General features: G+C 45.5%; 20 non-coding genes across 20 annotated transcripts; 8 read left to right on the forward strand and 12 right to left on the reverse strand.

Annotated features, from left to right (window-relative positions):
* Positions 1-445: 445 nt before the first annotated feature.
* trnam-cau (transfer RNA methionine (anticodon CAU)) lies at positions 446-517 on the reverse strand. The gene has a single exon. It is a non-coding gene; the product is annotated as a tRNA-Met (tRNA).
* Positions 518-1,822: 1,305 nt separating this feature from the next.
* trnaw-cca (transfer RNA tryptophan (anticodon CCA)) lies at positions 1,823-1,894 on the reverse strand. Its single transcript has one exon. It is a non-coding gene; the product is annotated as a tRNA-Trp (tRNA).
* A 759-nt stretch (positions 1,895-2,653) lies between these two features.
* On the forward strand, positions 2,654-2,736 carry trnas-uga (transfer RNA serine (anticodon UGA)). Its single transcript has one exon. It is a non-coding gene; the product is annotated as a tRNA-Ser (tRNA).
* Positions 2,737-3,654: 918 nt separating this feature from the next.
* trnam-cau (transfer RNA methionine (anticodon CAU)) lies at positions 3,655-3,726 on the reverse strand. The gene has a single exon. It is a non-coding gene; the product is annotated as a tRNA-Met (tRNA).
* A 1,305-nt stretch (positions 3,727-5,031) lies between these two features.
* On the reverse strand, positions 5,032-5,103 carry trnaw-cca (transfer RNA tryptophan (anticodon CCA)). Its single transcript has one exon. It is a non-coding gene; the product is annotated as a tRNA-Trp (tRNA).
* Positions 5,104-5,862: 759 nt separating this feature from the next.
* Positions 5,863-5,945, forward strand: trnas-uga (transfer RNA serine (anticodon UGA)). Its single transcript has one exon. It is a non-coding gene; the product is annotated as a tRNA-Ser (tRNA).
* Positions 5,946-8,240: 2,295 nt separating this feature from the next.
* trnaw-cca (transfer RNA tryptophan (anticodon CCA)) lies at positions 8,241-8,312 on the reverse strand. The gene has a single exon. It is a non-coding gene; the product is annotated as a tRNA-Trp (tRNA).
* Positions 8,313-9,071: 759 nt separating this feature from the next.
* trnas-uga (transfer RNA serine (anticodon UGA)) lies at positions 9,072-9,154 on the forward strand. Its single transcript has one exon. It is a non-coding gene; the product is annotated as a tRNA-Ser (tRNA).
* A 2,289-nt stretch (positions 9,155-11,443) lies between these two features.
* On the reverse strand, positions 11,444-11,515 carry trnaw-cca (transfer RNA tryptophan (anticodon CCA)). The gene has a single exon. It is a non-coding gene; the product is annotated as a tRNA-Trp (tRNA).
* Positions 11,516-12,274: 759 nt separating this feature from the next.
* Positions 12,275-12,357, forward strand: trnas-uga (transfer RNA serine (anticodon UGA)). Its single transcript has one exon. It is a non-coding gene; the product is annotated as a tRNA-Ser (tRNA).
* Positions 12,358-14,630: 2,273 nt separating this feature from the next.
* On the reverse strand, positions 14,631-14,702 carry trnaw-cca (transfer RNA tryptophan (anticodon CCA)). The gene has a single exon. It is a non-coding gene; the product is annotated as a tRNA-Trp (tRNA).
* Positions 14,703-15,461: 759 nt separating this feature from the next.
* trnas-uga (transfer RNA serine (anticodon UGA)) lies at positions 15,462-15,544 on the forward strand. The gene has a single exon. It is a non-coding gene; the product is annotated as a tRNA-Ser (tRNA).
* Positions 15,545-17,839: 2,295 nt separating this feature from the next.
* trnaw-cca (transfer RNA tryptophan (anticodon CCA)) lies at positions 17,840-17,911 on the reverse strand. The gene has a single exon. It is a non-coding gene; the product is annotated as a tRNA-Trp (tRNA).
* Positions 17,912-18,670: 759 nt separating this feature from the next.
* On the forward strand, positions 18,671-18,753 carry trnas-uga (transfer RNA serine (anticodon UGA)). The gene has a single exon. It is a non-coding gene; the product is annotated as a tRNA-Ser (tRNA).
* A 918-nt stretch (positions 18,754-19,671) lies between these two features.
* On the reverse strand, positions 19,672-19,743 carry trnam-cau (transfer RNA methionine (anticodon CAU)). The gene has a single exon. It is a non-coding gene; the product is annotated as a tRNA-Met (tRNA).
* A 1,305-nt stretch (positions 19,744-21,048) lies between these two features.
* trnaw-cca (transfer RNA tryptophan (anticodon CCA)) lies at positions 21,049-21,120 on the reverse strand. The gene has a single exon. It is a non-coding gene; the product is annotated as a tRNA-Trp (tRNA).
* A 759-nt stretch (positions 21,121-21,879) lies between these two features.
* On the forward strand, positions 21,880-21,962 carry trnas-uga (transfer RNA serine (anticodon UGA)). The gene has a single exon. It is a non-coding gene; the product is annotated as a tRNA-Ser (tRNA).
* A 918-nt stretch (positions 21,963-22,880) lies between these two features.
* Positions 22,881-22,952, reverse strand: trnam-cau (transfer RNA methionine (anticodon CAU)). Its single transcript has one exon. It is a non-coding gene; the product is annotated as a tRNA-Met (tRNA).
* A 1,305-nt stretch (positions 22,953-24,257) lies between these two features.
* Positions 24,258-24,329, reverse strand: trnaw-cca (transfer RNA tryptophan (anticodon CCA)). Its single transcript has one exon. It is a non-coding gene; the product is annotated as a tRNA-Trp (tRNA).
* Positions 24,330-25,088: 759 nt separating this feature from the next.
* On the forward strand, positions 25,089-25,171 carry trnas-uga (transfer RNA serine (anticodon UGA)). Its single transcript has one exon. It is a non-coding gene; the product is annotated as a tRNA-Ser (tRNA).
* The last annotated feature ends 590 nt before the right edge of the window (positions 25,172-25,761 follow it).

A 25,761-nucleotide genomic window follows, 5' to 3' on the forward strand; every position in this document is an offset into this window, starting at 1 on the left:
CTACTTGTTATCACTGCTATAGAAAGGCTAGAATGACAAATCTTAATCCTTTCTGGCTACGTTTGGTTTTCAGTTAGGCGGCAGTACCTGGTCACTGGTCTCCCGGCAAACAGAGCCAGCCATTTGGGTACACCCAAAGCAACACAGTGGTCCAACCGTTTACCGTCACTTTAGCAGCAGGTACACCGTTGCCTCCATTGTTGTTCTTGTGTTGCAAACAGGTGATGTCACGCTGTTGAGGTAACAAAGTGAATGGGCTTTGAAGAAGATGTGGCGAACAGGTTATATTCACTAGGATTTGCTTCTTAGTTAGGCAACTTCTGGGTTTAGTCTGTTTTGTCCAATTTTTGGAAGGTGAATGGCTTCTTCCTGGAAACCTATCCCAGACTTGTAAGCAAGCCTTTCGGAGCACAGTTGTTTAGTACGTCCTGAAAACAGACGAGCCTAGCAGAGGATGGTTTCGATCCATCGACCTCTGGGTTATGGGCCCAGCACGCTTCCGCTGCGCCACTCTGCTCCACACGTACCACAAGACTAGCGCTGCTTAAAAGTGGGCCTTCAATAACATCTTGCATGAACAAACTGTGGGAATTCTGAAGGTGGACGGTACCCGTTTGAACACTGACTTTTATAAATCTTTGTCACCTCAGCGTTCAATGCTTCAAAGCTTCTTGGACTGCTTGTCAGGTCTCGTGTGCGGCCCAACAGATTTTAAGCTAGGGTCAGCCAACCATTTCCTCGTTAGCTGCTAACTCGAATCACTGAGCTTATTGTGTGAGCCACTGAGTCGCATAGTCACGTAAACGCTTAGACGTGAAAACACTGACACTTGGTGTTGCGTATGTTTACTTCCTAAATAAACCCATGAACTCTCTTCAATGAACCTTATTTTACCTTTAGTTAACTAAAATCGACGTTCTGTTACACGAACACACTCTGCTGATGCACTTCGATGCTCTTAATACTTCCCGCTGATTGTCAATGGTAGTTCTTATCGGTAGAGATGTAATACCGTCTGTAATCACAAGCACCGACATTAGACACGAAATCTGAATGTATCCAACACAGCGGACACAGTGACATTGTCCACAGTGAAAAACTATCCTGGATATGATGAGCTTGCTTCAGAATGCCAAGCCCAGCTCTGAAGCTGCTTTTAGATTTCATTATCATTCAAAACTGTTTGTTTGCTCGGAATGAAAAACTTATACTTGATATTTGAATGTTTTTTTCTTTACAATAATTTTGTGAGTTTCTCTTTGGTGCAGTCTTTACTTCTTTCAACTATGTGTTTACATGTATCTCATGGCATGGTTCTCTGTATACCTGCAGCATGCGAGTGTTTTGTTTGCCATTTTTATTCAGTTCCATTTACAGAAGCCCTCTAATTCAGCTGCTATTCACACCTATCCAATGTATTCACACCTGGTGCTTTCAGAAAACAATGGAACGTCCAGCTACCCGGGCCCCCTCCCCAGACGGTCAACACTTGCGGCTCCCCCATCACCTCTACCACTCAGTAAAGCTCACAAATTTCTCCATGTGCCTTCACACCTCTTTCCATACTTGAAAGGGATGTAAACAGACTCTCTAAGACACAGGACCCATGCAAAGCAGCTGGGCCAAATTCGGTGCCTCCATCCACCCTGAGGCACTGTGCTGATCAGTTGTCTACAGTGTTCACTGACACCATCAACAACTCACTGGAGACACGTCATGAGTCATGGACCTGAATTTCTGGACAGACGGACGAGTATGCCACAAGCAACTAAAAACCTCCTATTGGAAGGGAATCACAGGCTGCAGTCCCCTCACTCTCGGCTGACCTTGACGTGATTTGAACACGCAACCTTCTGATCTGGAGTCAGATGCGCTACCATTGCGCCACAAGGTCCCACAAACCTGCCCCTCTGCTCAAAACTTCTGAAAATCTCTGAGAAGCCAGACCATCTTTCCACACAAGCAATTTTTCTGCAACTGGAGGTTGTTCAACTTGTGAATGCAAAGAGGTTGTGCCAAAGACGCATGTCATTTCAGACCATGCATGTCAACATGCACACGTAGAATCTCTCTTTATACTTGAAAGGTTCTCCTCTTTGAGAAAAGAATACAAATCGAGGTTTGAAGTGCGCTTGCAGTAGTCAATCAAAGGCCTAATATAGTGTCTGTCATTCAGTGCTCACGCTCTGATGAGCTTTGCAAGCCAGCTAGACAAATTCTTAACAACGCATATTTGTTACTGATGCTTGTCAGAGAAAGACAAAGTCCTTGGACAGTGTCTAAAAATAAAAGACCTTCCTCTCACACACACCTAAAAAGTGATTGCTCAGAAGGGAGTGCTTTTGTACGTGATGATCTCCTGTCTCAAACACAAGCTGCTCTGGAGAGGCTCCTTGTGCCGTCTGCACCAAAATGCTATTCATGGGGGTAGGAGACCAGTGCTGTCAGCCTTGAATGAAATCTTACCTGACTAAACGACCTTACACTTCACACACAATGGTCTCTTCAACGACTGTTAATGGTATTTACCAGAGAAGTGACTTCTGACTAGGGAGTGTTCTGGCATGTGATGATCTCCAAAAGAACCAGCGCTGTTGGAGCAGGGAGCAGGCATCTCTCACCACAGGCCAAAAGGTGCAGGTGAAGTGGAGGAGCTGTGATGGCCGAGAGGTTAAGGCGTTGGATTTGAAATCCAATGGGGGGTTCCCCGCGCAGGTTCAAACCCTGCTCACAGCGAAAATGCGTTACGGGTGCTTCTTTTTCTGCTAAGATAAGGTTGCAATTAGTCGGAGGGGCTCATATACAAAAGTTGCAACGGTACCCAGGAGCATTGAGTGATTGACAGTTCTCCAATCACCGGTTCACACCACTGTACTTACATACTAATCATTCATGTACAAAATGTGCTTGTCTCCAAGGAGAGTCCCTCTTCTTCTCTCCAGGCTTTATAAACAAAAACGGTGGGAGATGTCGATCAGTGGCATGTGCACAGACTTTGAGTCACATATTAATTCAAACAGGCTGCAGTCCTGTCACTCTTGGTTGACCTTGATGTGATTTGAACACGCAAGCTTCTGATCTGGAGTCAGATGCGCTACCATTGCCCCACAAGGTCCCACAAACCTGCCCCTCTGCCCAAAACTTCTGAAAATCTCTGCAAAGCCAATCCATCTTCTTTCCACACAAGACATCAAAATTGTTGCAGGGGGCTACTTGTTATCACTGCTATAGAAAGGCTAGAATGACAAATCTTAATCCTTTCTGGCTACGTTTGGTTTTCAGTTAGGCGGCAGTACCTGGTCACTGGTCTCCCGGCAAACAGAGCCAGCCATTTGGGTACACCCAAAGCAACACAGTGGTCCAACCGTTTACCGTCACTTTAGCAGCAGGTACACCGTTGCCTCCATTGTTGTTCTTGTGTTGCAAACAGGTGATGTCACGCTGTTGAGGTAACAAAGTGAATGGGCTTTGAAGAAGATGTGGCGAACAGGTTATATTCACTAGGATTTGCTTCTTAGTTAGGCAACTTCTGGGTTTAGTCTGTTTTGTCCAATTTTTGGAAGGTGAATGGCTTCTTCCTGGAAACCTATCCCAGACTTGTAAGCAAGCCTTTCGGAGCACAGTTGTTTAGTACGTCCTGAAAACAGACGAGCCTAGCAGAGGATGGTTTCGATCCATCGACCTCTGGGTTATGGGCCCAGCACGCTTCCGCTGCGCCACTCTGCTCCACACGTACCACAAGACTAGCGCTGCTTAAAAGTGGGCCTTCAATAACATCTTGCATGAACAAACTGTGGGAATTCTGAAGGTGGACGGTACCCGTTTGAACACTGACTTTTATAAATCTTTGTCACCTCAGCGTTCAATGCTTCAAAGCTTCTTGGACTGCTTGTCAGGTCTCGTGTGCGGCCCAACAGATTTTAAGCTAGGGTCAGCCAACCATTTCCTCGTTAGCTGCTAACTCGAATCACTGAGCTTATTGTGTGAGCCACTGAGTCGCATAGTCACGTAAACGCTTAGACGTGAAAACACTGACACTTGGTGTTGCGTATGTTTACTTCCTAAATAAACCCATGAACTCTCTTCAATGAACCTTATTTTACCTTTAGTTAACTAAAATCGACGTTCTGTTACACGAACACACTCTGCTGATGCACTTCGATGCTCTTAATACTTCCCGCTGATTGTCAATGGTAGTTCTTATCGGTAGAGATGTAATACCGTCTGTAATCACAAGCACCGACATTAGACATGAAATCTGAATGTATCCAACACAGCGGACACAGTGACATTGTCCACAGTGAAAAACTATCCTGGATATGATGAGCTTGCTTCAGAATGCCAAGCCCAGCTCTGAAGCTGCTTTTAGATTTCATTATCATTCAAAACTGTTTGTTTGCTCGGAATGAAAAACTTATACTTGATATTTGAATGTTTTTTTCTTTACAATAATTTTGTGAGTTTCTCTTTGGTGCAGTCTTTACTTCTTTCAACTATGTGTTTACATGTATCTCATGGCATGGTTCTCTGTATACCTGCAGCATGCGAGTGTTTTGTTTGCCATTTTTATTCAGTTCCATTTACAGAAGCCCTCTAATTCAGCTGCTATTCACACCTATCCAATGTATTCACACCTGGTGCTTTCAGAAAACAATGGAACGTCCAGCTACCCGGGCCCCCTCCCCAGACGGTCAACACTTGCGGCTCCCCCATCACCTCTACCACTCAGTAAAGCTCACAAATTTCTCCATGTGCCTTCACACCTCTTTCCATACTTGAAAGGGATGTAAACAGACTCTCTAAGACACAGGACCCATGCAAAGCAGCTGGGCCAAATTCGGTGCCTCCATCCACCCTGAGGCACTGTGCTGATCAGTTGTCTACAGTGTTCACTGACACCATCAACAACTCACTGGAGACACGTCATGAGTCATGGACCTGAATTTCTGGACAGACGGACGAGTATGCCACAAGCAACTAAAAACCTCCTATTGGAAGGGAATCACAGGCTGCAGTCCCCTCACTCTCGGCTGACCTTGACGTGATTTGAACACGCAACCTTCTGATCTGGAGTCAGATGCGCTACCATTGCGCCACAAGGTCCCACAAACCTGCCCCTCTGCTCAAAACTTCTGAAAATCTCTGAGAAGCCAGACCATCTTTCCACACAAGCAATTTTTCTGCAACTGGAGGTTGTTCAACTTGTGAATGCAAAGAGGTTGTGCCAAAGACGCATGTCATTTCAGACCATGCATGTCAACATGCACACGTAGAATCTCTCTTTATACTTGAAAGGTTCTCCTCTTTGAGAAAAGAATACAAATCGAGGTTTGAAGTGCGCTTGCAGTAGTCAATCAAAGGCCTAATATAGTGTCTGTCATTCAGTGCTCACGCTCTGATGAGCTTTGCAAGCCAGCTAGACAAATTCTTAACAACGCATATTTGTTACTGATGCTTGTCAGAGAAAGACAAAGTCCTTGGACAGTGTCTAAAAATAAAAGACCTTCCTCTCACACACACCTAAAAAGTGATTGCTCAGAAGGGAGTGCTTTTGTACGTGATGATCTCCTGTCTCAAACACAAGCTGCTCTGGAGAGGCTCCTTGTGCCGTCTGCACCAAAATGCTATTCATGGGGGTAGGAGACCAGTGCTGTCAGCCTTGAATGAAATCTTACCTGACTAAACGACCTTACACTTCACACACAATGGTCTCTTCAACGACTGTTAATGGTATTTACCAGAGAAGTGACTTCTGACTAGGGAGTGTTCTGGCATGTGATGATCTCCAAAAGAACCAGCGCTGTTGGAGCAGGGAGCAGGCATCTCTCACCACAGGCCAAAAGGTGCAGGTGAAGTGGAGGAGCTGTGATGGCCGAGAGGTTAAGGCGTTGGATTTGAAATCCAATGGGGGGTTCCCCGCGCAGGTTCAAACCCTGCTCACAGCGAAAATGCGTTACGGGTGCTTCTTTTTCTGCTAAGATAAGGTTGCAATTAGTCGGAGGGGCTCATATACAAAAGTTGCAACGGTGCCCAGGAGCATTGAGTGATTGACAGTTCTCCAATCACCGGTTCACACCACTGTACTTACATACTAATCATTCATGTACAAAATGTGCTTGTCTCCAAGGAGAGTCCCTCTTCTTCTCTCCAGGCTTTATAAACAAAAACGGTGGGAGATGTCGATCAGTGGCATGTGCACAGACTTTGAGTCACATATTAATTCAAACAGGCTGCAGTCCTGTCACTCTTGGTTGACCTTGATGTGATTTGAACACGCAAGCTTCTGATCTGGAGTCAGATGCGCTACCATTGCCCCACAAGGTCCCACAAACCTGCCCCTCTGCCCAAAACTTCTGAAAATCTCTGCAAAGCCAATCCATCTTCTTTCCACACAAGACATCAAAATTGTTGCAGGGGGCTACTTGTTATCACTGCTATAGAAAGGCTAGAATGACAAATCTTAATCCTTTCTGGCTACGTTTGGTTTTCAGTTAGGCGGCAGTACCTGGTCACTGGTCTCCCGGCAAACACAGCCAGCCATTTGGGTACACCCAAAGCAACACAGTGGTCCAACCGTTTACCGTCACTTTAGCAGCAGGTACACCGTTGCCTCCATTGTTGTTCTTGTGTTGCAAACAGGTGATGTCACGCTGTTGAGGTAACAAAGTGAATGGGCTTTGAAGAAGATGTGGCGAACAGGTTATATTCACTAGGATTTGCTTCTTAGTTAGGCAACTTCTGGGTTTAGTCTGTTTTGTCCAATTTTTGGAAGGTGAATGGCTTCTTCCTGGAAACCTATCCCAGACTTGTAAGCAAGCCTTTCGGAGCACAGTTGTTTAGTACGTCCTGAAAACAGACGAGCCTAGCAGAGGATGGTTTCGATCCATCGACCCCTGGGTTATGGGCCCAGCACGCTTCCGCTGCGCCACTCTGCTCCACACGTACCACAAGACTAGCGCTGCTTAAAAGTGGGCCTTCAATAACATCTTGCATGAACAAACTGTGGGAATTCTGAAGGTGGACGGTACCCGTTTGAACACTGACTTTTATAAATCTTTGTCACCTCAGCGTTCAATGCTTCAAAGCTTCTTGGACTGCTTGTCAGGTCTCGTGTGCGGCCCAACAGATTTTAAGCTAGGGTCAGCCAACCATTTCCTCGTTAGCTGCTAACTCGAATCACTGAGCTTATTGTGTGAGCCACTGAGTCGCATAGTCACGTAAACGCTTAGACGTGAAAACACTGACACTTGGTGTTGCGTATGTTTACTTCCTAAATAAACCCATGAACTCTCTTCAATGAACCTTATTTTACCTTTAGTTAACTAAAATCGACGTTCTGTTACACGAACACACTCTGCTGATGCACTTCGATGCTCTTAATACTTCCCGCTGATTGTCAATGGTAGTTCTTATCGGTAGAGATGTAATACCGTCTGTAATCACAAGCACCGACATTAGACATGAAATCTGAATGTATCCAACACAGCGGACACAGTGACATTGTCCACAGTGAAAAACTATCCTGGATATGATGAGCTTGCTTCAGAATGCCAAGCCCAGCTCTGAAGCTGCTTTTAGATTTCATTATCATTCAAAACTGTTTGTTTGCTCGGAATGAAAAACTTATACTTGATATTTGAATGTTTTTTTCTTTACAATAATTTTGTGAGTTTCTCTTTGGTGCAGTCTTTACTTCTTTCAACTATGTGTTTACATGTATCTCATGGCATGGTTCTCTGTATACCTGCAGCATGCGAGTGTTTTGTTTGCCATTTTTATTCAGTTCCATTTACAGAAGCCCTCTAATTCAGCTGCTATTCACACCTATCCAATGTATTCACACCTGGTGCTTTCAGAAAACAATGGAACGTCCAGCTACCCGGGCCCCCTCCCCAGACGGTCAACACTTGCGGCTCCCCCATCACCTCTACCACTCAGTAAAGCTCACAAATTTCTCCATGTGCCTTCACACCTCTTTCCATACTTGAAAGGGATGTAAACAGACTCTCTAAGACACAGGACCCATGCAAAGCAGCTGGGCCAAATTCGGTGCCTCCATCCACCCTGAGGCACTGTGCTGATCAGTTGTCTACAGTGTTCACTGACACCATCAACAACTCACTGGAGACACGTCATGAGTCATGGACCTGAATTTCTGGACAGACGGACGAGTATGCCACAAGCAACTAAAAACCTCCTATTGGAAGGGAATCACAGGCTGCAGTCCCCTCACTCTCGGCTGACCTTGACGTGATTTGAACACGCAACCTTCTGATCTGGAGTCAGATGCGCTACCATTGCGCCACAAGGTCCCACAAACCTGCCCCTCTGCTCAAAACTTCTGAAAATCTCTGAGAAGCCAGACCATCTTTCCACACAAGCAATTTTTCTGCAACTGGAGGTTGTTCAACTTGTGAATGCAAAGAGGTTGTGCCAAAGACGCATGTCATTTCAGACCATGCATGTCAACATGCACACGTAGAATCTCTCTTTATACTTGAAAGGTTCTCCTCTTTGAGAAAAGAATACAAATCGAGGTTTGAAGTGCGCTTGCAGTAGTCAATCAAAGGCCTAATATAGTGTCTGTCATTCAGTGCTCACGCTCTGATGAGCTTTGCAAGCCAGCTAGACAAATTCTTAACAATGCATATTTGTTACTGATGCTTGTCAGAGAAAGACAAAGTCCTTGGACAGTGTCTAAAAATAAAAGACCTTCCTCTCACACACACCTAAAAAGTGATTGCTCAGAAGGGAGTGCTTTTGTACGTGATGATCTCCTGTCTCAAACACAAGCTGCTCTGGAGAGGCTCCTTGTGCCGTCTGCACCAAAATGCTATTCATGGGGGTAGGAGACCAGTGCTGTCAGCCTTGAATGAAATCTTACCTGACTAAACGACCTTACACTTCACACACAATGGTCTCTTCAACGACTGTTAATGGTATTTACCAGAGAAGTGACTTCTGACTAGGGAGTGTTCTGGCATGTGATGATCTCCAAAAGAACCAGCGCTGTTGGAGCAGGGAGCAGGCATCTCTCACCACAGGCCAAAAGGTGCAGGTGAAGTGGAGGAGCTGTGATGGCCGAGAGGTTAAGGCGTTGGATTTGAAATCCAATGGGGGGTTCCCCGCGCAGGTTCAAACCCTGCTCACAGCGAAAATGCGTTACGGGTGCTTCTTTTTCTGCTAAGATAAGGTTGCAATTAGTCGGAGGGGCTCATATACAAAAGTTGCAACGGTGCCCAGGAGCATTGAGTGATTGACAGTTCTCCAATCACCGGTTCACACCACTGTACTTACATACTAATCATTCATGTACAAAATGTGCTTGTCTCCAAGGAGAGTCCCTCTTCTTCTCTCCAGGCTTTATAAACAAAAACGGTGGGAGATGTCGATCAGTGGCATGTGCACAGACTTTGAGTCACATATTAATTCAAACAGGCTGCAGTCCTGTCACTCTTGGTTGACCTTGATGTGATTTGAACACGCAAGCTTCTGATCTGGAGTCAGATGCGCTACCATTGCCCCACAAGGTCCCACAAACCTGCCCCTCTGCCCAAAACTTCTGAAAATCTCTGCAAAGCCAATCCATCTTCTTTCCACACAAGACATCAAAATTGTTGCAGGGGGCTACTTGTTATCACTGCTATAGAAAGGCTAGAATGACAAATCTTAATCCTTTCTGGCTACGTTTGGTTTTCAGTTAGGCGGCAGTACCTGGTCACTGGTCTCCCGGCAAACACAGCCAGCCATTTGGGTACACCCAAAGCAACACAGTGGTCCAACCGTTTACCGTCACTTTAGCAGCAGGTACACCGTTGCCTCCATTGTTGTTCTTGTGTTGCAAACAGGTGATGTCACGCTGTTGAGGTAACAAAGTGAATGGGCTTTGAAGAAGATGTGGCGAACAGGTTATATTCACTAGGATTTGCTTCTTAGTTAGGCAACTTCTGGGTTTAGTCTGTTTTGTCCAATTTTTGGAAGGTGAATGGCTTCTTCCTGGAAACCTATCCCAGACTTGTAAGCAAGCCTTTCGGAGCACAGTTGTTTAGTACGTCCTGAAAACAGACGAGCCTAGCAGAGGATGGTTTCGAGCCATCGACCTCTGGGTTATGGGCCCAGCACGCTTCCGCTGCGCCACTCTGCTCCACACGTACCACAAGACTAGCGCTGCTTAAAAGTGGGCCTTCAATAACATCTTGCATGAACAAACTGTGGGAATTCTGAAGGTGGACGGTACCCGTTTGAACACTGACTTTTATAAATCTTTGTCACCTCAGCGTTCAATGCTTCAAAGCTTCTTGGACTGCTTGTCAGGTCTCGTGTGCGGCCCAACAGATTTTAAGCTAGGGTCAGCCAACCATTTCCTCGTTAGCTGCTAACTCGAATCACTGAGCTTATTGTGTGAGCCACTGAGTCGCATAGTCACGTAAACGCTTAGACGTGAAAACACTGACACTTGGTGTTGCGTATGTTTACTTCCTAAATAAACCCATGAACTCTCTTCAATGAACCTTATTTTACCTTTAGTTAACTAAAATCGACGTTCTGTTACACGAACACACTCTGCTGATGCACTTCGATGCTCTTAATACTTCCCGCTGATTGTCAATGGTAGTTCTTATCGGTAGAGATGTAATACCGTCTGTAATCACAAGCACCGACATTAGACATGAAATCTGAATGTATCCAACACAGCGGACACAGTGACATTGTCCACAGTGAAAAACTATCCTGGATATGATGAGCTTGCTTCAGAATGCCAAGCCCAGCTCTGAAGCTGCTTTTAGATTTCATTATCATTCAAAACTGTTTGTTTGCTCGGAATGAAAAACTTATACTTGATATTTGAATGTTTTTTTCTTTACAATAATTTTGTGAGTTTCTCTTTGGTGCAGTCTTTACTTCTTTCAACTATGTGTTTACATGTATCTCATGGCATGGTTCTCTGTATACCTGCAGCATGCGAGTGTTTTGTTTGCCATTTTTATTCAGTTCCATTTACAGAAGCCCTCTAATTCAGCTGCTATTCACACCTATCCAATGTATTCACACCTGGTGCTTTCAGAAAACAATGGAACGTCCAGCTACCCGGGCCCCCTCCCCAGACGGTCAACACTTGCGGCTCCCCCATCACCTCTACCACTCAGTAAAGCTCACAAATTTCTCCATGTGCCTTCACACCTCTTTCCATACTTGAAAGGGATGTAAACAGACTCTCTAAGACACAGGACCCATGCAAAGCAGCTGGGCCAAATTCGGTGCCTCCATCCACCCTGAGGCACTGTGCTGATCAGTTGTCTACAGTGTTCACTGACACCATCAACAACTCACTGGAGACACGTCATGAGTCATGAATTTCTGGACAGACGGACGAGTATGCCACAAGCAACTAAAAACCTCCTATTGGAAGGGAATCACAGGCTGCAGTCCCCTCACTCTCGGCTGACCTTGACGTGATTTGAACACGCAACCTTCTGATCTGGAGTCAGATGCGCTACCATTGCGCCACAAGGTCCCACAAACCTGCCCCTCTGCTCAAAACTTCTGAAAATCTCTGAGAAGCCAGACCATCTTTCCACACAAGCAATTTTTCTGCAACTGGAGGTTGTTCAACTTGTGAATGCAAAGAGGTTGTGCCAAAGACGCATGTCATTTCAGACCATGCATGTCAACATGCACACGTAGAATCTCTCTTTATACTTGAAAGGTTCTCCTCTTTGAGAAAAGAATACAAATCGAGGTTTGAAGTGCGCTTGCAGTAGTCAATCAAAGGCCTAATATAGTGTCTGTCATTCAGTGCTCACGCTCTGATGAGCTTTGCAAGCCAGCTAGACAAATTCTTAACAACGCATATTTGTTACTGATGCTTGTCAGAGAAAGACAAAGTCCTTGGACAGTGTCTAAAAATAAAAGACCTTCCTCTCACACACACCTAAAAAGTGATTGCTCAGAAGGGAGTGCTTTTGTACGTGATGATCTCCTGTCTCAAACACAAGCTGCTCTGGAGAGGCTCCTTGTGCCGTCTGCACCAAAATGCTATTCATGGGGGTAGGAGACCAGTGCTGTCAGCCTTGAATGAAATCTTACCTGACTAAACGACCTTACACTTCACACACAATGGTCTCTTCAACGACTGTTAATGGTATTTACCAGAGAAGTGACTTCTGACTAGGGAGTGTTCTGGCATGTGATGATCTCCAAAAGAACCAGCGCTGTTGGAGCAGGGAGCAGGCATCTCTCACCACAGGCCAAAAGGTGCAGGTGAAGTGGAGGAGCTGTGATGGCCGAGAGGTTAAGGCGTTGGATTTGAAATCCAATGGGGGGTTCCCCGCGCAGGTTCAAACCCTGCTCACAGCGAAAATGCGTTACGGGTGCTTCTTTTTCTGCTAAGATAAGGTTGCAATTAGTCGGAGGGGCTCATATACAAAAGTTGCAACGGTGCCCAGGAGCATTGAGTGATTGACAGTTCTCCAATCACCGGTTCACACCACTGTACTTACATACTAATCATTCATGTACAAAATGTGCTTGTCTCCAAGGAGAGTCCCTCTTCTTCTCTCCAGGCTTTATAAACAAAAACGGTGGGAGATGTCGATCAGTGGCATGTGCACAGACTTTGAGTCACATATTAATTCAAACAGGCTGCAGTCCTGTCACTCTTGGTTGACCTTGATGTGATTTGAACACGCAAGCTTCTGATCTGGAGTCAGATGCGCTACCATTGCCCCACAAGGTCCCACAAACCTGCCCCTCTGCCCAAAACTTCTGAAAATCTCTGCAAAGCCAATCCATCTTCTTTCCACACAAGACATCAAAATTGTTGCAGGGGGCTACTTGTTATCACTGCTATAGAAAGGCTAGAATGACAAATCTTAATCCTTTCTGGCTACGTTTGGTTTTCAGTTAGGCGGCAGTACCTGGTCACTGGTCTCCCGGCAAACACAGCCAGCCATTTGGGTCCAACCGTTTACCGTCACTTTAGCAGCAGGTACACCGTTGCCTCCATTGTTGTTCTTGTGTTGCAAACAGGTGATGTCACGCTGTTGAGGTAACAAAGTGAATGGGCTTTGAAGAAGATGTGGCGAACAGGTTATATTCACTAGGATTTGCTTCTTAGTTAGGCAACTTCTGGGTTTAGTCTGTTTTGTCCAATTTTTGGAAGGTGAATGGCTTCTTCCTGGAAACCTATCCCAGACTTGTAAGCAAGCCTTTCGGAGCACAGTTGTTTAGTACGTCCTGAAAACAGACGAGCCTAGCAGAGGATGGTTTCGATCCATCGACCCCTGGGTTATGGGCCCAGCACGCTTCCGCTGCGCCACTCTGCTCCACACGTACCACAAGACTAGCGCTGCTTAAAAGTGGGCCTTCAATAACATCTTGCATGAACAAACTGTGGGAATTCTGAAGGTGGACGGTACCCGTTTGAACACTGACTTTTATAAATCTTTGTCACCTCAGCGTTCAATGCTTCAAAGCTTCTTGGACTGCTTGTCAGGTCTCGTGTGCGGCCCAACAGATTTTAAGCTAGGGTCAGCCAACCATTTCCTCGTTAGCTGCTAACTCGAATCACTGAGCTTATTGTGTGAGCCACTGAGTCGCATAGTCACGTAAACGCTTAGACGTGAAAACACTGACACTTGGTGTTGCGTATGTTTACTTCCTAAATAAACCCATGAACTCTCTTCAATGAACCTTATTTTACCTTTAGTTAACTAAAATCGACGTTCTGTTACACGAACACACTCTGCTGATGCACTTCGATGCTCTTAATACTTCCCGCTGATTGTCAATGGTAGTTCTTATCGGTAGAGATGTAATACCGTCTGTAATCACAAGCACCGACATTAGACATGAAATCTGAATGTATCCAACACAGCGGACACAGTGACATTGTCCACAGTGAAAAACTATCCTGGATATGATGAGCTTGCTTCAGAATGCCAAGCCCAGCTCTGAAGCTGCTTTTAGATTTCATTATCATTCAAAACTGTTTGTTTGCTCGGAATGAAAAACTTATACTTGATATTTGAATGTTTTTTTCTTTACAATAATTTTGTGAGTTTCTCTTTGGTGCAGTCTTTACTTCTTTCAACTATGTGTTTACATGTATCTCATGGCATGGTTCTCTGTATACCTGCAGCATGCGAGTGTTTTGTTTGCCATTTTTATTCAGTTCCATTTACAGAAGCCCTCTAATTCAGCTGCTATTCACACCTATCCAATGTATTCACACCTGGTGCTTTCAGAAAACAATGGAACGTCCAGCTACCCGGGCCCCCTCCCCAGACGGTCAACACTTGCGGCTCCCCCATCACCTCTACCACTCAGTAAAGCTCACAAATTTCTCCATGTGCCTTCACACCTCTTTCCATACTTGAAAGGGATGTAAACAGACTCTCTAAGACACAGGACCCATGCAAAGCAGCTGGGCCAAATTCGGTGCCTCCATCCACCCTGAGGCACTGTGCTGATCAGTTGTCTACAGTGTTCACTGACACCATCAACAACTCACTGGAGACACGTCATGAGTCATGGACCTGAATTTCTGGACAGACGGACGAGTATGCCACAAGCAACTAAAAACCTCCTATTGGAAGGGAATCACAGGCTGCAGTCCCCTCACTCTCGGCTGACCTTGACGTGATTTGAACACGCAACCTTCTGATCTGGAGTCAGATGCGCTACCATTGCGCCACAAGGTCCCACAAACCTGCCCCTCTGCTCAAAACTTCTGAAAATCTCTGAGAAGCCAGACCATCTTTCCACACAAGCAATTTTTCTGCAACTGGAGGTTGTTCAACTTGTGAATGCAAAGAGGTTGTGCCAAAGACGCATGTCATTTCAGACCATGCATGTCAACATGCACACGTAGAATCTCTCTTTATACTTGAAAGGTTCTCCTCTTTGAGAAAAGAATACAAATCGAGGTTTGAAGTGCGCTTGCAGTAGTCAATCAAAGGCCTAATATAGTGTCTGTCATTCAGTGCTCACGCTCTGATGAGCTTTGCAAGCCAGCTAGACAAATTCTTAACAATGCATATTTGTTACTGATGCTTGTCAGAGAAAGACAAAGTCCTTGGACAGTGTCTAAAAATAAAAGACCTTCCTCTCACACACACCTAAAAAGTGATTGCTCAGAAGGGAGTGCTTTTGTACGTGATGATCTCCTGTCTCAAACACAAGCTGCTCTGGAGAGGCTCCTTGTGCCGTCTGCACCAAAATGCTATTCATGGGGGTAGGAGACCAGTGCTGTCAGCCTTGAATGAAATCTTACCTGACTAAACGACCTTACACTTCACACACAATGGTCTCTTCAACGACTGTTAATGGTATTTACCAGAGAAGTGACTTCTGACTAGGGAGTGTTCTGGCATGTGATGATCTCCAAAAGAACCAGCGCTGTTGGAGCAGGGAGCAGGCATCTCTCACCACAGGCCAAAAGGTGCAGGTGAAGTGGAGGAGCTGTGATGGCCGAGAGGTTAAGGCGTTGGATTTGAAATCCAATGGGGGGTTCCCCGCGCAGGTTCAAACCCTGCTCACAGCGAAAATGCGTTACGGGTGCTTCTTTTTCTGCTAAGATAAGGTTGCAATTAGTCGGAGGGGCTCATATACAAAAGTTGCAACGGTACCCAGGAGCATTGAGTGATTGACAGTTCTCCAATCACCGGTTCACACCACTGTACTTACATACTAATCATTCATGTACAAAATGTGCTTGTCTCCAAGGAGAGTCCCTCTTCTTCTCTCCAGGCTTTATAAACAAAAACGGTGGGAGATGTCGATCAGTGGCATGTGCACAGACTTTGAGTCACATATTAATTCAAACAGGCTGCAGTCCTGTCACTCTTGGTTGACCTTGATGTGATTTGAACACGCAAGCTTCTGATCTGGAGTCAGATGCGCTACCATTGCCCCACAAGGTCCCACAAACCTGCCCCTCTGCCCAAAACTTCTGAAAATCTCTGCAAAGCCAATCCATCTTCTTTCCACACAAGACATCAAAATTGTTGCAGGGGGCTACTTGTTATCACTGCTATAGAAAGGCTAGAATGACAAATCTTAATCCTTTCTGGCTACGTTTGGTTTTCAGTTAGGCGGCAGTACCTGGTCACTGGTCTCCCGGCAAACACAGCCAGCCATTTGGGTACACCCAAAGCAACACAGTGGTCCAACCGTTTACCGTCACTTTAGCAGCAGGTACACCGTTGCCTCCATTGTTGTTCTTGTGTTGCAAACAGGTGATGTCACGCTGTTGAGGTAACAAAGTGAATGGGCTTTGAAGAAGATGTGGCGAACAGGTTATATTCACTAGGATTTGCTTCTTAGTTAGGCAACTTCTGGGTTTAGTCTGTTTTGTCCAATTTTTGGAAGGTGAATGGCTTCTTCCTGGAAACCTATCCCAGACTTGTAAGCAAGCCTTTCGGAGCACAGTTGTTTAGTACGTCCTGAAAACAGACGAGCCTAGCAGAGGATGGTTTCGATCCATCGACCCCTGGGTTATGGGCCCAGCACGCTTCCGCTGCGCCACTCTGCTCCACACGTACCACAAGACTAGCGCTGCTTAAAAGTGGGCCTTCAATAACATCTTGCATGAACAAACTGTGGGAATTCTGAAGGTGGACGGTACCCGTTTGAACACTGACTTTTATAAATCTTTGTCACCTCAGCGTTCAATGCTTCAAAGCTTCTTGGACTGCTTGTCAGGTCTCGTGTGCGGCCCAACAGATTTTAAGCTAGGGTCAGCCAACCATTTCCTCGTTAGCTGCTAACTCGAATCACTGAGCTTATTGTGTGAGCCACTGAGTCGCATAGTCACGTAAACGCTTAGACGTGAAAACACTGACACTTGGTGTTGCGTATGTTTACTTCCTAAATAAACCCATGAACTCTCTTCAATGAACCTTATTTTACCTTTAGTTAACTAAAATCGACGTTCTGTTACACGAACACACTCTGCTGATGCACTTCGATGCTCTTAATACTTCCCGCTGATTGTCAATGGTAGTTCTTATCGGTAGAGATGTAATACCGTCTGTAATCACAAGCACCGACATTAGACATGAAATCTGAATGTATCCAACACAGCGGACACAGTGACATTGTCCACAGTGAAAAACTATCCTGGATATGATGAGCTTGCTTCAGAATGCCAAGCCCAGCTCTGAAGCTGCTTTTAGATTTCATTATCATTCAAAACTGTTTGTTTGCTCGGAATGAAAAACTTATACTTGATATTTGAATGTTTTTTTCTTTACAATAATTTTGTGAGTTTCTCTTTGGTGCAGTCTTTACTTCTTTCAACTATGTGTTTACATGTATCTCATGGCATGGTTCTCTGTATACCTGCAGCATGCGAGTGTTTTGTTTGCCATTTTTATTCAGTTCCATTTACAGAAGCCCTCTAATTCAGCTGCTATTCACACCTATCCAATGTATTCACACCTGGTGCTTTCAGAAAACAATGGAACGTCCAGCTACCCGGGCCCCCTCCCCAGACGGTCAACACTTGCGGCTCCCCCATCACCTCTACCACTCAGTAAAGCTCACAAATTTCTCCATGTGCCTTCACACCTCTTTCCATACTTGAAAGGGATGTAAACAGACTCTCTAAGACACAGGACCCATGCAAAGCAGCTGGGCCAAATTCGGTGCCTCCATCCACCCTGAGGCACTGTGCTGATCAGTTGTCTACAGTGTTCACTGACACCATCAACAACTCACTGGAGACACGTCATGAGTCATGGACCTGAATTTCTGGACAGACGGACGAGTATGCCACAAGCAACTAAAAACCTCCTATTGGAAGGGAATCACAGGCTGCAGTCCCCTCACTCTCGGCTGACCTTGACGTGATTTGAACACGCAACCTTCTGATCTGGAGTCAGATGCGCTACCATTGCGCCACAAGGTCCCACAAACCTGCCCCTCTGCTCAAAACTTCTGAAAATCTCTGAGAAGCCAGACCATCTTTCCACACAAGCAATTTTTCTGCAACTGGAGGTTGTTCAACTTGTGAATGCAAAGAGGTTGTGCCAAAGACGCATGTCATTTCAGACCATGCATGTCAACATGCACACGTAGAATCTCTCTTTATACTTGAAAGGTTCTCCTCTTTGAGAAAAGAATACAAATCGAGGTTTGAAGTGCGCTTGCAGTAGTCAATCAAAGGCCTAATATAGTGTCTGTCATTCAGTGCTCACGCTCTGATGAGCTTTGCAAGCCAGCTAGACAAATTCTTAACAATGCATATTTGTTACTGATGCTTGTCAGAGAAAGACAAAGTCCTTGGACAGTGTCTAAAAATAAAAGACCTTCCTCTCACACACACCTAAAAAGTGATTGCTCAGAAGGGAGTGCTTTTGTACGTGATGATCTCCTGTCTCAAACACAAGCTGCTCTGGAGAGGCTCCTTGTGCCGTCTGCACCAAAATGCTATTCATGGGGGTAGGAGACCAGTGCTGTCAGCCTTGAATGAAATCTTACCTGACTAAACGACCTTACACTTCACACACAATGGTCTCTTCAACGACTGTTAATGGTATTTACCAGAGAAGTGACTTCTGACTAGGGAGTGTTCTGGCATGTGATGATCTCCAAAAGAACCAGCGCTGTTGGAGCAGGGAGCAGGCATCTCTCACCACAGGCCAAAAGGTGCAGGTGAAGTGGAGGAGCTGTGATGGCCGAGAGGTTAAGGCGTTGGATTTGAAATCCAATGGGGGGTTCCCCGCGCAGGTTCAAACCCTGCTCACAGCAAAAATGCGTTACGGGTGCTTCTTTTTCTGCTAAGATAAGGTTGCAATTAGTCGGAGGGGCTCATATACAAAAGTTGCAACGGTGCCCAGGAGCATTGAGTGATTGACAGTTCTCCAATCACCGGTTCACACCACTGTACTTACATACTAATCATTCATGTACAAAATGTGCTTGTCTCCAAGGAGAGTCCCTCTTCTTCTCTCCAGGCTTTATAAACAAAAACGGTGGGAGATGTCGATCAGTGGCATGTGCACAGACTTTGAGTCACATATTAATTCAAACAGGCTGCAGTCCTGTCACTCTTGGTTGACCTTGATGTGATTTGAACACGCAAGCTTCTGATCTGGAGTCAGATGCGCTACCATTGCCCCACAAGGTCCCACAAACCTGCCCCTCTGCCCAAAACTTCTGAAAATCTCTGCAAAGCCAATCCATCTTCTTTCCACACAAGACATCAAAATTGTTGCAGGGGGCTACTTGTTATCACTGCTATAGAAAGGCTAGAATGACAAATCTTAATCCTTTCTGGCTACGTTTGGTTTTCAGTTAGGCGGCAGTACCTGGTCACTGGTCTCCCGGCAAACACAGCCAGCCATTTGGGTACACCCAAAGCAACACAGTGGTCCAACCGTTTACCGTCACTTTAGCAGCAGGTACACCGTTGCCTCCATTGTTGTTCTTGTGTTGCAAACAGGTGATGTCACGCTGTTGAGGTAACAAAGTGAATGGGCTTTGAAGAAGATGTGGCGAACAGGTTATATTCACTAGGATTTGCTTCTTAGTTAGGCAACTTCTGGGTTTAGTCTGTTTTGTCCAATTTTTGGAAGGTGAATGGCTTCTTCCTGGAAACCTATCCCAGACTTGTAAGCAAGCCTTTCGGAGCACAGTTGTTTAGTACGTCCTGAAAACAGACGAGCCTAGCAGAGGATGGTTTCGATCCATCGACCTCTGGGTTATGGGCCCAGCACGCTTCCGCTGCGCCACTCTGCTCCACACGTACCACAAGACTAGCGCTGCTTAAAAGTGGGCCTTCAATAACATCTTGCATGAACAAACTGTGGGAATTCTGAAGGTGGACGGTACCCGTTTGAACACTGACTTTTATAAATCTTTGTCACCTCAGCGTTCAATGCTTCAAAGCTTCTTGGACTGCTTGTCAGGTCTCGTGTGCGGCCCAACAGATTTTAAGCTAGGGTCAGCCAACCATTTCCTCGTTAGCTGCTAACTCGAATCACTGAGCTTATTGTGTGAGCCACTGAGTCACATAGTCACGTAAACGCTTAGACGTGAAAACACTGACACTTGGTGTTGCGTATGTTTACTTCCTAAATAAACCCATGAACTCTCTTCAATGAACCTTATTTTACCTTTAGTTAACTAAAATCGTCATTCTGTTACACGAACACACTCTGCTGATGCACTTCGATGCTCTTAATACTTCCCGCTGATTGTCAATGGTAGTTCTTATCGGTAGAGATGTAATACCGTCTGTAATCACAAGCACCGACATTAGACACGAAATCTGAATGTATCCAACACAGCGGACACAGTGACATTGTCCACAGTGAAAAACTATCCTGGATATGATGAGCTTGCTTCAGAATGCCAAGCCCAGCTCTGAAGCTGCTTTTAGATTTCATTATCATTCAAAACTGTTTGTTTGCTCGGAATGAAAAACTTATACTTGATATTTGAATGTTTTTTTCTTTACAATAATTTTGTGAGTTTCTCTTTGGTGCAGTCTTTACTTCTTTCAACTATGTGTTTACATGTATCTCATGGCATGGTTCTCTGTATACCTGCAGCATGCGAGTGTTTTGTTTGCCATTTTTATTCAGTTCCATTTACAGAAGCCCTCTAATTCAGCTACTATTCACACCTATCCAATGTATTCACACCTGGTGCTTTCAGAAAACAATGGAACGTCCAGCTACCCGGGCCCCCTCCCCAGACGGTCAACACTTGCGGCTCCCCCATCACCTCTACCACTCAGTAAAGCTCACAAATTTCTCCATGTGCCTTCACACCTCTTTCCATACTTGAAAGGGATGTAAACAGACTCTCTAAGACACAGGACCCATGCAAAGCAGCTGGGCCAAATTCGGTGCCTCCATCCACCCTGAGGCACTGTGCTGATCAGTTGTCTACAGTGTTCACTGACACCATCAACAACTCACTGGAGACACGTCATGAGTCATGGACCTGAATTTCTGGACAGACGGACGAGTATGCCACAAGCAACTAAAAACCTCCTATTGGAAGGGAATCACAGGCTGCAGTCCCCTCACTCTCGGCTGACCTTGACGTGATTTGAACACGCAACCTTCTGATCTGGAGTCAGATGCGCTACCATTGCGCCACAAGGTCCCACAAACCTGCCCCTCTGCTCAAAACTTCTGAAAATCTCTGAGAAGCCAGACCATCTTTCCACACAAGCAATTTTTCTGCAACTGGAGGTTGTTCAACTTGTGAATGCAAAGAGGTTGTGCCAAAGACGCATGTCATTTCAGACCATGCATGTCAACATGCACACGTAGAATCTCTCTTTATACTTGAAAGGTTCTCCTCTTTGAGAAAAGAATACAAATCGAGGTTTGAAGTGCGCTTGCAGTAGTCAATCAAAGGCCTAATATAGTGTCTGTCATTCAGTGCTCACGCTCTGATGAGCTTTGCAAGCCAGCTAGACAAATTCTTAACAATGCATATTTGTTACTGATGCTTGTCAGAGAAAGACAAAGTCCTTGGACAGTGTCTAAAAATAAAAGACCTTCCTCTCACACACACCTAAAAAGTGATTGCTCAGAAGGGAGTGCTTTTGTACGTGATGATCTCCTGTCTCAAACACAAGCTGCTCTGGAGAGGCTCCTTGTGCCGTCTGCACCAAAATGCTATTCATGGGGGTAGGAGACCAGTGCTGTCAGCCTTGAATGAAATCTTACCTGACTAAACGACCTTACACTTCACACACAATGGTCTCTTCAACGACTGTTAATGGTATTTACCAGAGAAGTGACTTCTGACTAGGGAGTGTTCTGGCATGTGATGATCTCCAAAAGAACCAGCGCTGTTGGAGCAGGGAGCAGGCATCTCTCACCACAGGCCAAAAGGTGCAGGTGAAGTGGAGGAGCTGTGATGGCCGAGAGGTTAAGGCGTTGGATTTGAAATCCAATGGGGGGTTCCCCGCGCAGGTTCAAACCCTGCTCACAGCGAAAATGCGTTACGGGTGCTTCTTTTTCTGCTAAGATAAGGTTGCAATTAGTCGGAGGGGCTCATATACAAAAGTTGCAACGGTGCCCAGGAGCATTGAGTGATTGACAGTTCTCCAATCACCGGTTCACACCACTGTACTTACATACTAATCATTCATGTACAAAATGTGCTTGTCTCCAAGGAGAGTCCCTCTTCTTCTCTCCAGGCTTTATAAACAAAAACGGTGGGAGATGTCGATCAGTGGCATGTGCACAGACTTTGAGTCACATATTAATTCAAACAGGCTGCAGTCCTGTCACTCTTGGTTGACCTTGATGTGATTTGAACACGCAAGCTTCTGATCTGGAGTCAGATGCGCTACCATTGCCCCACAAGGTCCCACAAACCTGCCCCTCTGCCCAAAACTTCTGAAAATCTCTGCAAAGCCAATCCATCTTCTTTCCACACAAGACATCAAAATTGTTGCAGGGGGCTACTTGTTATCACTGCTATAGAAAGGCTAGAATGACAAATCTTAATCCTTTCTGGCTACGTTTGGTTTTCAGTTAGGCGGCAGTACCTGGTCACTGGTCTCCCGGCAAACACAGCCAGCCATTTGGGTACACCCAAAGCAACACAGTGGTCCAACCGTTTACCGTCACTTTAGCAGCAGGTACACCGTTGCCTCCATTGTTGTTCTTGTGTTGCAAACAGGTGATGTCACGCTGTTGAGGTAACAAAGTGAATGGGCTTTGAAGAAGATGTGGCGAACAGGTTATATTCACTAGGATTTGCTTCTTAGTTAGGCAACTTCTGGGTTTAGTCTGTTTTGTCCAATTTTTGGAAGGTGAATGGCTTCTTCCTGGAAACCTATCCCAGACTTGTAAGCAAGCCTTTCGGAGCACAGTTGTTTAGTACGTCCTGAAAACAGACGAGCCTAGCAGAGGATGGTTTCGATCCATCGACCTCTGGGTTATGGGCCCAGCACGCTTCCGCTGCGCCACTCTGCTCCACACGTACCACAAGACTAGCGCTGCTTAAAAGTGGGCCTTCAATAACATCTTGCATGAACAAACTGTGGGAATTCTGAAGGTGGACGGTACCCGTTTGAACACTGACTTTTATAAATCTTTGTCACCTCAGCGTTCAATGCTTCAAAGCTTCTTGGACTGCTTGTCAGGTCTCGTGTGCGGCCCAACAGATTTTAAGCTAGGGTCAGCCAACCATTTCCTCGTTAGCTGCTAACTCGAATCACTGAGCTTATTGTGTGAGCCACTGAGTCGCATAGTCACGTAAACGCTTAGACGTGAAAACACTGACACTTGGTGTTGCGTATGTTTACTTCCTAAATAAACCCATGAACTCTCTTCAATGAACCTTATTTTACCTTTAGTTAACTAAAATCGACATTCTGTTACACGAACACACTCTGCTGATGCACTTCGATGCTCTTAATACTTCCCGCTGATTGTCAATGGTAGTTCTTATCGGTAGAGATGTAATACCGTCTGTAATCACAAGCACCGACATTAGACACGAAATCTGAATGTATCCAACACAGCGGACACAGTGACATTGTCCACAGTGAAAAACTATCCTGGATATGATGAGCTTGCTTCAGAATGCCAAGCCCAGCTCTGAAGCTGCTTTTAGATTTCATTATCATTCAAAACTGTTTGTTTGCTCGGAATGAAAAACTTATACTTGATATTTGAATGTTTTTTTCTTTACAATAATTTTGTGAGTTTCTCTTTGGTGCAGTCTTTACTTCTTTCAACTATGTGTTTACATGTATCTCATGGCATGGTTCTCTGTATACCTGCAGCATGCGAGTGTTTTGTTTGCCATTTTTATTCAGTTCCATTTACAGAAGCCCTCTAATTCAGCTGCTATTCACACCTATCCAATGTATTCACACCTGGTGCTTTCAGAAAACAATGGAACGTCCAGCTACCCGGGCCCCCTCCCCAGACGGTCAACACTTGCGGCTCCCCCATCACCTCTACCACTCAGTAAAGCTCACAAATTTCTCCATGTGCCTTCACACCTCTTTCCATACTTGAAAGGGATGTAAACAGACTCTCTAAGACACAGGACCCATGCAAAGCAGCTGGGCCAAATTCGGTGCCTCCATCCACCCTGAGGCACTGTGCTGATCAGTTGTCTACAGTGTTCACTGACACCATCAACAACTCACTGGAGACACGTCATGAGTCATGGACCTGAATTTCTGGACAGACGGACGAGTATGCCACAAGCAACTAAAAACCTCCTATTGGAAGGGAATCACAGGCTGCAGTCCCCTCACTCTCGGCTGACCTTGACGTGATTTGAACACGCAACCTTCTGATCTGGAGTCAGATGCGCTACCATTGCGCCACAAGGTCCCACAAACCTGCCCCTCTGCTCAAAACTTCTGAAAATCTCTGAGAAGCCAGACCATCTTTCCACACAAGCAATTTTTCTGCAACTGGAGGTTGTTCAACTTGTGAATGCAAAGAGGTTGTGCCAAAGACGCATGTCATTTCAGACCATGCATGTCAACATGCACACGTAGAATCTCTCTTTATACTTGAAAGGTTCTCCTCTTTGAGAAAAGAATACAAATCGAGGTTTGAAGTGCGCTTGCAGTAGTCAATCAAAGGCCTAATATAGTGTCTGTCATTCAGTGCTCACGCTCTGATGAGCTTTGCAAGCCAGCTAGACAAATTCTTAACAATGCATATTTGTTACTGATGCTTGTCAGAGAAAGACAAAGTCCTTGGACAGTGTCTAAAAATAAAAGACCTTCCTCTCACACACACCTAAAAAGTGATTGCTCAGAAGGGAGTGCTTTTGTACGTGATGATCTCCTGTCTCAAACACAAGCTGCTCTGGAGAGGCTCCTTGTGCCGTCTGCACCAAAATGCTATTCATGGGGGTAGGAGACCAGTGCTGTCAGCCTTGAATGAAATCTTACCTGACTAAACGACCTTACACTTCACACACAATGGTCTCTTCAACGACTGTTAATGGTATTTACCAGAGAAGTGACTTCTGACTAGGGAGTGTTCTGGCATGTGATGATCTCCAAAAGAACCAGCGCTGTTGGAGCAGGGAGCAGGCATCTCTCACCACAGGCCAAAAGGTGCAGGTGAAGTGGAGGAGCTGTGATGGCCGAGAGGTTAAGGCGTTGGATTTGAAATCCAATGGGGGGTTCCCCGCGCAGGTTCAAACCCTGCTCACAGCGAAAATGCGTTACGGGTGCTTCTTTTTCTGCTAAGATAAGGTTGCAATTAGTCGGAGGGGCTCATATACAAAAGTTGCAACGGTGCCCAGGAGCATTGAGTGATTGACAGTTCTCCAATCACCGGTTCACACCACTGTACTTACATACTAATCATTCATGTACAAAATGTGCTTGTCTCCAAGGAGAGTCCCTCTTCTTCTCTCCAGGCTTTATAAACAAAAACGGTGGGAGATGTCGATCAGTGGCATGTGCACAGACTTTGAGTCACATATTAATTCAAACAGGCTGCAGTCCTGTCACTCTTGGTTGACCTTGATGTGATTTGAACACGCAAGCTTCTGATCTGGAGTCAGATGCGCTACCATTGCCCCACAAGGTCCCACAAACCTGCCCCTCTGCCCAAAACTTCTGAAAATCTCTGCAAAGCCAATCCATCTTCTTTCCACACAAGACATCAAAATTGTTGCAGGGGGCTACTTGTTATCACTGCTATAGAAAGGCTAGAATGACAAATCTTAATCCTTTCTGGCTACGTTTGGTTTTCAGTTAGGCGGCAGTACCTGGTCACTGGTCTCCCGGCAAACACAGCC

The sequence above is a fragment of the Diplotaxodon limnothrissa genome, linkage group LG23 (assembly GCF_057381915.1).
Source record: "Diplotaxodon limnothrissa isolate DT_005_m linkage group LG23, D_limnothrissa_male_GT1.1, whole genome shotgun sequence".
Lineage (NCBI taxonomy): Eukaryota > Metazoa > Chordata > Actinopteri > Cichliformes > Cichlidae > Diplotaxodon > Diplotaxodon limnothrissa.